This window comes from Salvelinus sp. IW2-2015, unplaced genomic scaffold (genome assembly GCF_002910315.2).
Source record: "Salvelinus sp. IW2-2015 unplaced genomic scaffold, ASM291031v2 Un_scaffold5157, whole genome shotgun sequence".
In the NCBI taxonomy this organism is placed as follows: Eukaryota; Metazoa; Chordata; class Actinopteri; order Salmoniformes; family Salmonidae; genus Salvelinus; species Salvelinus sp. IW2-2015.
Window position 1 is genome coordinate 48,868 of NW_019946423.1, and position 10,166 is coordinate 59,033.

The 10,166-nt window shown below is 45.7% G+C and overlaps 1 protein-coding gene across 1 annotated transcript in view; it reads right to left on the minus strand.

Annotated features, from left to right (window-relative positions):
* Positions 1–10,166, minus strand: part of LOC112078018 (A disintegrin and metalloproteinase with thrombospondin motifs 14-like) — a gene marked incomplete at its 3' end in the record, with an annotated part of 47,725 nt that overhangs the window by 35,444 nt on the left and 2,115 nt on the right. Inside the window, exon 2 of the mRNA XM_070441915.1 lies at positions 5,401–5,596. The remainder of the gene's footprint in view (positions 1–5,400; positions 5,597–10,166) is intronic.

Genomic DNA, 10,166 nt, shown 5'->3' on the forward strand with positions numbered 1-10,166 from the left:
AGTGACAGGTCTAGTGCAGCTAATCAGACCACCCCTGCTGGACCCAAATGGTCAACTGTTACAGAGTGAAACCAGCAGCCTGCTATACATCTGACTTGGGTGATTTTAGGGTTGTGGAATCAGATTAAGGCTGGTTAGGAGCTGCCTGAGACTTAGTGAACAAACTGGAGAGGTTTTTCTCTTTCATTAGTAATCCATCAACATTCAGAAAGAGAGAGAGAGAGAGAAGGAAGAGAGAGGAGGAGAGAGAGAGAGGAGAGAGAGAGAGAAGAGAGAGAGAGAGAGAAGAGAGAGAGAGAGAGAGAGAGAGAGAGACAGAGAGAGAGAAGAGAGAGAGAGAGAGAGAGAGAGAGAGAGAGAGAGAGAGAGAGAGAGAGACAGAGAGAGAGAGAGAGAGAGAAGAAGAGAGAGAGAGAGAGAGAGAAGAGATGAGAGAGAGGAGAGAGAGAGAGAGAGAGAGAGAGAGAGAGAGAGAGACAGAGAGACAGGAGAGAAGAGAGGAGCGAGAGAGCGAGAGAGAGAGAGAGAGACGAGGGTAACATAAACGTGCAACGTCCACTATGTGAGAGGAGGGGACTAGTACAGTAACCAACTAGGCCCTGAGGGGGAATCTATACACATTGGGGGGTGAGAATCAGTCTGGCCCAGCGAAGCCAGCAACAAAGCTGTTACTACTCTATCATGGCAAGTCATCCCCACGAGAGAGCACAGTTTTCCAACTTCCACAAACAGTCATCTTGTACTGCAGGTAAAGGTCAACTGGTTTGGTCAATTACATTCCAAATAGCTTTTTGGAATTTCAGTTTACATAAGTGAATTTAAATGGAATTGACCCCCAACCCTGGTCTGAATGGTGAATAGTACAGTAAGCTGTTCACAGGAAAGTTAAAGCACTCACACACAGCCAAACAGTGTATAGGGGACAAACAGTTAGGAAAGATTTAAAGGTCCCGAACACTCATTCTGATTCCCATGTAAAATTGCCTTTTGAGTGACTAAAACATCACCCACAATATTTTTCACCAATAAAACATTTCAAAATTTGAAGTTAGGAAGTCTGAAAGGACAGATTGAGTGCGGGGGGACCTAGTAGTCTGGGCGGGGACCTAGTAGTCTGAGTGGGCGGGGAGCTAGTTAGTCTGAGTGGGCAGGGAGCTAGTAGTCTGAGTGGGCGGGGACCTAGTAGTCTGGGCGGGACCTAGTAGTGAGTGGCGGGACCTAGTAGTCTGGGCGGGGACCTAGGTAGGCTGAGTGGGCGGGGACCTAGTAGTCTGTGGCGGGGACACCTAGTAGTCTGGCGGGACCTAGTAGTCTGAGTGGGCGGGGACCTAGTAGTCTGAGTGGGCGGGGACCTAGTAGTCTGAGTGGGCGGGGGAGCTAGTAGTCTGAGTGGGCGGGACCTAGGAGCTCAGACCTAGTAGAACCTAGTGGGCGGGGACCTAGTGGGGCGGGACCTAGTAGTCTGAGTGGGCGGGACCTAGTAGTCTGAGTGGGCGGGACCTAGTAGTCTGAGTGGGCGGGACCTAGTAGTCTGAGTGGCGGGACCTAGTAGTCTGAGTGGGCGGGACCTAGTAGTCTGAGTGGGCGGGGAGCTAGTAGTCTGAGTGGGCGGGGACCTAGTAGTCTGAGTGGGCGGGACCTAGTAGTCTGAGTGGGCGGGGAGCTAGTAGTCTGAGTGGCGGGACCTGGAGCTGCAGACCTAGTAGACCTAGTGGCGGGGACCTAGTGGGCGGGGACCTAGGGAACCTAGTAGGCTGAGTGGGCGGGGACCTAGTAGGTGAGTGAGCGGGACCTAGTAGTCTGAGTGGGCGGGGACTAGTAGTCTGAGTGGGCGGGACCTAGTAGTCTGACTGGCGACCTAGTGAGTCTGAGTGGGCGGGGACCTAGTAGTCTTGAGTGGGCGGGGAGCTAGTAGTCTGAGTGGCGGGGACCTAGTAGTCTGAGTGGGCGGGACCTAGTAGTCTGAGTGGGCGGGGACCTAGTAGTCTGAGTGGGCGGGGAGCTAGTAGTCTGAGTGGGCGGGACCTAGGAGCTGCAGACCTAGTAGACCTAGTGGCGGGGACCTAGTGGGCGGGGACCTAGGGACCTAGTAGGCTGAGTGGCGGGACCTTAGGCTGATCGACCTAGTAGCTGAGTGGGCGGGGACCTAGTAGTCTGAGTGGGCGGGGACCTAGTAGTCTGAGTGGGCGGGGACCTAGTAGTCTGAGTGGGCGGGGACCTAGTAGTCTGAGTGGGCGGGACCTAGAGTCTGAGTGGGCGGGGAGCTAGTAGTCTGAGTGGGCGGGGACCTAGTAGTCTGAGTGGGCGGGGGACCTTAGTAGTCTGAGTGGGCGGGGAGCTAGTAGTCTGATGGGCGGGAGCTAGTAGTCTGAGTGGGCGGGGACCTAGTAGTCTGAGTGGGCGGGGACCTAGTAGTCTGAGTGGGCGGGACTAGTAGTCTGAGTGGCGGGGAGGTTCAGCGTGAGTGACGGTTCTTTGAAAACGTCCATGTCAACCACCGTGAACACAGTGAGCAGTGCTGCAGGCAGATTATCTCAAGCACATTTTCTGATACACAAATCAACTCAAAAACAACAATGAAATTGCATGCAACATCCAATCCTGTCATACATTACTCTCTCACCGGTTTCACAAATTAGTATTATATCCTGTTTGGTATTGAATAAAGCATCAATATAGACAAAATGCTATTTCCATGACAGAGACTGACCAGGTGAAAGCGATGATCCCTTATTGCTGTTACTTCAAATCAGTGTAGATGAAGTGGAGGAGACGGTTAAATAATTATTTTGAGGCCTTGAGACAAATGAGACATTGAATGTGTATGTGTGCCATTCAGAGGGTGGAATGGGCAAGACAAAAGACTGAAGTGCCTTTAATGGGGTCTGTAGTAGGTGTCAGGCTCACCGGTTTAAACTGTAACACTAGTGGGTTGAATGGGGTCTGGTAGTAGGTGTCAGGGACAACACTAGTGGGTGAATGGGGTCTGGTAGTAGTGTCAGGCACACCGGTTTAAACTGCAACACTAGTGGGTTGAATGGGGTCTGGTTATAGGTGTCAGGCACACCGGTTTAAACTGGCAACACTAGTGGGTTGAATGGGGTCTGGTAGTAGGTGTCAGGCACACCGGTTTAAACTGCAACACTAGTGGGTTGAATGGGGTCTGGTAGTAGGTGTCAGACACACCGGTTTGAACTGTAACACTAGTGGGTTGAATGGTCTGGTAGTAGGTGTCAGGGACAACACTAGTGGGTTGAATGGGGTCTGGTAGTAGGTGCCAGGTAACACCGGTTTAAACTGTAACACTAGTGGGTTGAATGGGGTCTGGTAGTAGGTGTCAGACACACCGGTTTTAACTGCAACACTAGTGGGTTGAATGGGGTCGGAGTAGGTGTCAGGGACAACACTAGTGGGTTGAATGGGGTCTGGTAGTAGGTGTCAGGTACACCGGTTTGAAACTGGTGGGTTTTTCCAACTCAGTATTAGGAAGCTGTGTCCTAATGTTTGGTAATACTCAGTGTGTATTAACTCTCAGACAATGTTCATAACTCATGACCATCAACGATGTCAAGAAGTTTGTATGAATCTCCTGTTTGAAATGTCTCTCGACGTAATGACGTGACGACTGTGTTGGTTTTTTTTTGGCAACCCTTCCCCTTGCTTTTGTTCCATGCTGGCTGAAGACCTAGCTAGCCAGTAACTACTGTAGCGAACACCAGACACAGACGAAAGCTGAAACCTAGAAGTACATGTGCCTTAGAATAGATGAATAGGGGAAACCTCTAATTATATTTGTTGACACGCCGCAGTCAACTTTAGGCACCAGTAGACAAGCTAACMAGCTATGTAAACCATACCTCTCTGCAAACACGCCTTCTGAAATGTTGGTTACGAGGCGTACCTTATTTAAATTAGGTAAGAGAATAAGACGTTACCATTGGTGTATTAAAATGAGAGCCTTTTTGTGATGTCACAAAAAAKCCTTAATAATCCCGCCTCCTGAATCCAAGTGTGACTTTATGATCAAACTTTAGAAGCAACAGTCATTTGTTATACTTTGGTCATCTTTGATCTCGTTTCATCCTAATATAATCCAATTTGATTAAAAACATGATTTTTGACTGTACGGGACCTTTTAAGGTAACACTTAAGTAGAGRGGTGGGTATGTGATGTGTAACATTCACATGGGGCGATTCCATGCCAGCGTAGACSCCATATATTTTATATCTCAGATTGTTCTGCCAATTATCACATAGATACTTCATTGGTAGGAAGGATATTTAACATTCTTTTTACATTTGTATCACAAACAATTTTTTTCACTAATTGGTATTTTTTTTAAATTGTATTAATCATAATGAAAGTGGACATTGTAGACCCTTTTTAAACCTATACATGCCTCCTGTAAGACCCTATGATCTGTGAACCGTACATGACACKGACAAAATCTTTATAGTGTGCTCTAAAATATGGTGTATGTATTGATTCTGAAATACTATTTTCACATTCATTTATGCAACATTTAAAATATGAATATCTCAACAGTATTGTTTGGATCKATATACTCTACAAGTACATACAATTTCCAGAGTGGGCTCTCTGCTAACTCCGAAGATACGATTTATGAGRCCCGCCAACACAGTGAATGGGAAAATGGATACAAAAGGGAACTCCCTCTGCTGGTGATTTGCTGAATGTGCAATCCTAAAGGAGGGCTGTGGTTGGTTAATGACTTTATAATATCAATTTCTATGTATAAAATGGGTCATATCATTAAAAGTACCAGAGAGCCCACTCTGGAAATGTGTTTGAAGAATATATTGTTACAACCAATATTGTAAAAACAAAAAGGGTACTTTTTGAGATATTAATATAAGTATTTTAAATGTTGATGAAATTAGTGTGTGATTTTTTTCTCCAAAATGTAAACATACTCCATATGTGAGAGAACAATATAAGGAGGATAACGACACTCAGACGTCTGTATCACGTACGGTTCACAGACCTACGCTGCGTTTACACAGCAGCCCCAATTCTGAGCTAACTTCACATTGGTCTTTTGACCAATCAGTTTAGCTCTGAAAAAGATCTGATGTGAAAAAGATCTGATTTGATTGATCAAAAGACCAATTTATGGAGAAAGAAAATATCAGAATTGGGCTGCCTGTGTAAACGCAGCCATAGGGTTTAAAAAGGGCCTACAAAGCAACTTTCATCATGATTTTCCCCAAAATTGTTGGTGATGGTCAAACACCCTTCCTCCCAATGAAGTTACTATGTGAGCATTGCCAGAACAATCTGACAAACCAAAAAATTTTCGGCCTACGCTGGCGTGGAATCGCCAATAGCATTCCACAAAGTATTTATATGTGTGGCATAAAGAGTTAAAATGGACTCACTATGTTGATGAGTGTGAGAACTAGTTCTGTACGTGCTCCTTGCCATGAAGCGCACCACAGAGTCGTCCACAGCCAGCAGCACCTCGATGTTGTAGTCGTCCTTCTTGGCGTGCCGCCCGTTTGCGCACAGACTCTGTCAGCTTGTGCTCCAAGAGGTCCAGACCACCGGAGAGGTTAGCAATCCCAAAGTCTGTCACTGTGTGGAAGAGAAGAGACATGAGGAATTACAACAAGTAAATTAGCTACATTTAGCATACAGCAGCATGTTTACATGAGGAATCACAACAAGTAAATAGCTACATTTAGCATACAGCAGCCATGTTTACATGAGGAATTACAACAAGTTAAATTAGCTACATTTAGCATACAGCAGCATGTTTACATGAGGATGAGGAATAGTATGGGCCTCCTCCCTGGACGGCACCCAATTCCCTATTCAGTGCACTCCTTGTAGCTGCTTCATAACATTAAACATGGAAAACGGTGCCATTGTGGACATAGCCTATGAGTTTGCTGCTCAAGCGTTGGTCAAAAGTAGGTGCACTTAAATAGGGAAATGGGGACACAGCCAAGCTTTAAAAATCGTCTTGTGTCGTCTCAACGATGCAGACAGTCCAGACATGAACAGGAGAGACTGTACAAGGCTGAACTGAGACCTGTACAATGATGCAGACAGTCCAGACATGAACAGGAGAGACTGTACAAGGCTGAACTGAGACCTGTACAATGATGCAGACAGTCCAGACATGAACAGGAGAGACTGTACAAGGCTGAACTGAGACCTGTACAATGATGCAGACAGTCCAGACATGAACAGGGAGAACTGTACCAGGCTGAACTGAGACCTGTACAATGATGCAGGACAGTCCAGACATGAACAGGAGAGACTGTACCAGGCTGAACTGAGACCTGTACAATGATACAGACAGTCCAGACATGAACAGGAGAGACTGTACAAGGCTGAACTGAGACCTGTTCAATGATGCAGACAGTCCAGACATGAACAGGAGGAGACTGTATCAGGCTGAACTGAGACCTGTACAATGATGCAGACAGTCCAGACCATGAACAGGAGAGACTGTACCAGGCTGAACTGAGACCTGTACAATGATGCAGACAGTCCAGACATGAACAGGAGAGACTGTACAAGGCTGAACTGAGACCTGTACAATGATGCAGACAGTCCAGACATGAACAGGAGAGACTGTACAAGCTGAACTGAGACCTGTACATGTGCAGACAGTCCAGACATGAACAGGAGAGACTGTACCAGGCTGAACTGAGACCTGTACAATGATGCAGACAGTCCAGACATGAACAGGAGGACTGTACAAGGCTGAACTGAGACCTGTACAATGAGTGAGACAGCCAGACATGAACAGGAGAGACTGTACAAGGCCTGAACTGAGACCTGTATATTACACGACCCTTGATCCCATCAAACCTGAACACTATCTCCAATCATACATCAACAAACAGCATGACAACGGAAACACCCTCTTCCTGCTCAACCCCCACAACATCTTCCTCTACATTCTCTTCCTGCTCACACCCCCTCAACATCCTCTTCCTGCCCTCAAACCCCCTCAATATCCTCTTCCTGCTCAACCCCCTCAATATCCTCTTCCTGCCTCCAAACATCCTCTTCTTGCCTTCAACCCCCTCAACATCCTCTTCCTGTTTCAACGCCCCTTCAACATCCTCTTCCTGCTCACCCCCCACAATGCATCCTCTTCCTGCTCAACCCCCTCAACATCCTCTTCCTGCTTCAAACCCCCTCAACATCCTCTTCCCCTGCCTCACCCCCCACAACATCCTGCTTCCTGCTTCATCCCCCTCAACTTCCTCTTCCTGCTCAACCCCTAGAACTATGTACACTATATACGATGACAGAAACCTCTGTATGGTCCATATCTAGAATATAATGCTTGATGTCCTGTACGTCAGGAGAGATCATCTTCGGAATATACAACCTAAAGAAACAGTGAATGTGCATTCTCAGTAGGATATAATTTGTCATTTAGTTATTTTATTTTAAGCTGTATGTGTCCATGGAAATGACTCGGCAAAATGCAACAGTTTACTTGTAAGTCAACAATAAAGAAAGAATGGAAACCATCCGAATTAACAGTTAAGTGGCAATAGCAAACAAAACAAATGTTTTTTAATTTCCTTATGAACATTGTTGTTGTCGACAGCAACAGGAATGTGTTTGGATAAAATGTTTATTACCATGTAAAAACAGCCTTGGTGTTATAAAACATGGAATTTGGCTATGGGCTGGAAATGATCACATTCCACCATGACGGCAAGGAATCTCTGCCACCTCACACGCTGTCGAGACCCACAAACTAGACCAGAATGGGCATCCAGGCCACCAGACCTGGCTCAATACTATTCAAATCAAGGACGTTCAGCGCTTGATCTAGCGCTCCCTTATGCAGGACAGTTCCAGGAAGGTAAGCATAAAATGTTCCTAGGTGGAGAAACAGCACAGCATAGAGAAGAGAAAATACTACTGGTCGTTAGAATGAATTTCTTGGAAATCTGTCAGACAAATAATAGCTGCCACAGAAGGAAAGGTTGTCGCATGGCTAGAAAAACAAGGCCTCTAACTATGTGTCTAAGGGTAAAATCTCACTACTCTACTCTATAGAAAAACAAGGGCTCTCTATGTGTCTAAAGTAAAAATCATCCACTACTCGTACAATCATATAGAAACAAGGGCTCTCTATGTGTCTAATAGTAAAATCATCCACGACTCTACTCTATAGAAAACAAGGCTCATCTATGTTCTAATGTTAAAATACATCCACTACTACTATACTTATAGAAAAACAAGGGCATCTCTTGTGTCTAGTAAAATCATCCACTACTCGTATGCAATATAGAAAAACAAGGGCTCTCTATGGTGAATGTACAAGTAATCATCCACTACTCTACTCTTAATGAGTAGAAAAACAAGGGGCTTCTGGTCTAGGTAATTCACCTCCGGAAGAGGAAAGCCTCTATGGCTGGTAAAAGTACGCGGACACGTCTACCTATAGGAAAAACAAGGGCTCTCTATGTGGTCTAAGTAAAATATCCTACTCTACTCTATAGAAAAGAAAGAGGTCTCTGATGTGTCTAAGGTAAAGATCATCCACTATCGTCTACTCTATAGAGACAAACAAGCGGGCTCTCTATGTGTCTAAAAGTAAAATATCCGACTACCTACTCTATAGAAAAAAAGAGGCTGCTGATCAGGTGCTAGGTAAAATCAATTCGACACTCATACTCTATAGAAAAATTTAAGGGCTCTTATGTGTCTTAGAGGTAAATCATCCACTACTCTACTCTAAGAAAAACAAGGGCTCTCTATGTGTCTAAGCGTCCAAGCATCCACATGTGAGGTTTGGAGATTTGAACATGATTGAATAAATCAGGAACAAACTGAGAGAAGGTAGAATAGGCCATGTCATGCTGTCAGTGACAAATGTGACAACATGGGACAAGTGGAAATTGGACAAATTAAGCCCTCATGTGTAATTTTAGCAGCACACGTCATCCGCCCACCGTTCAAAAGTCTTTAGCCTCTCGTTCTACTAATTGGAGCGTCAATGGGCTGAGGCGTCTGTAGAATGTTGATTAAACAACGAGCAACCACGTGACCGAGTGACGGAAGCGACAAACTCAGATGCAGCATCAAAAAATACTTCTGGACACACCTAATGTACATAGGGTTGCTATGGTTACAACCCTTGTCTGCGTAACTATGCTACAACCCTAGCTCTGGTGCTATGGTTACAACCTGTCTGGATGCTTCATGGCTACAACCCTGCTGGTGCTAATGCTAACAACCCTGCTCTGATCGCTTAATGGTTAAACCCTGTTCAGGTGATGCCATATGGTTACAACCAGTCTGGTGCTATGGTTAACAACCCATTCTGGTGACGATATCTACCAACCCTGTACATGGGCTATGGCTACCACCTGAATCTCGGTGCTTGGCTAACAACCCTGTCTCGGATGGCCATATGGGCTACAACCAACATGTCTAGGTGCCTAATGGCACAACCTGTCTGGTGACTTGGCAACACACCTGTCTGCTGCACTGATGGCTACAACCTGTAGTGGTGCTAAATGGCTAAACCCCTTGTCTGGCTGCTGGCTAAACCTGTCTGGTGCAATATGGCTGTACAACCCTGATCTGGGCTATGGACTACAACCTGTCTTAGGATAGCTATGGCCTACAACCCTGTCTGGTGCTATGGCTACAACCGGGTTGAGGTGCTGAAATGGTTACAAACCCTGTCTGGTCCGGCGATTGTTACAACCCTGTCTGGCTTGGGGTTACAACCCTGTACTGGTGCATCGGTTACACCCTGTCGGTGCTTATGGCTAAAACCCGATCTGTGCTATGGCTACACCCGTGATCTGGTGCTATGGTTACCCAACCCTGTATCTGGTGCTATGGTAGAACCCTTTCTTATGTCTTATAGACTTATGCGAGAAAAGTTCTATAAAGAACCTTCTCTAATCTTATCTCTTTGACTAGATCCATAGCTGGAAACCAATACAGGGTAAATTCTGGTCAAGGAATGTAAACATAATAATTGTAAATTCCATAGATGTATTATTGACAAGTGAAAACAGTGAGCTTCTCTAGGAAACAGAGGGGCCACTGAGGAGAGAATGAGACCCCACATAGCTAGAATTATATGTCAAAACATGTCTCAACACAAGGCAATAACATGCGAGTCTTTCACAGCGACACCAATCTCTTT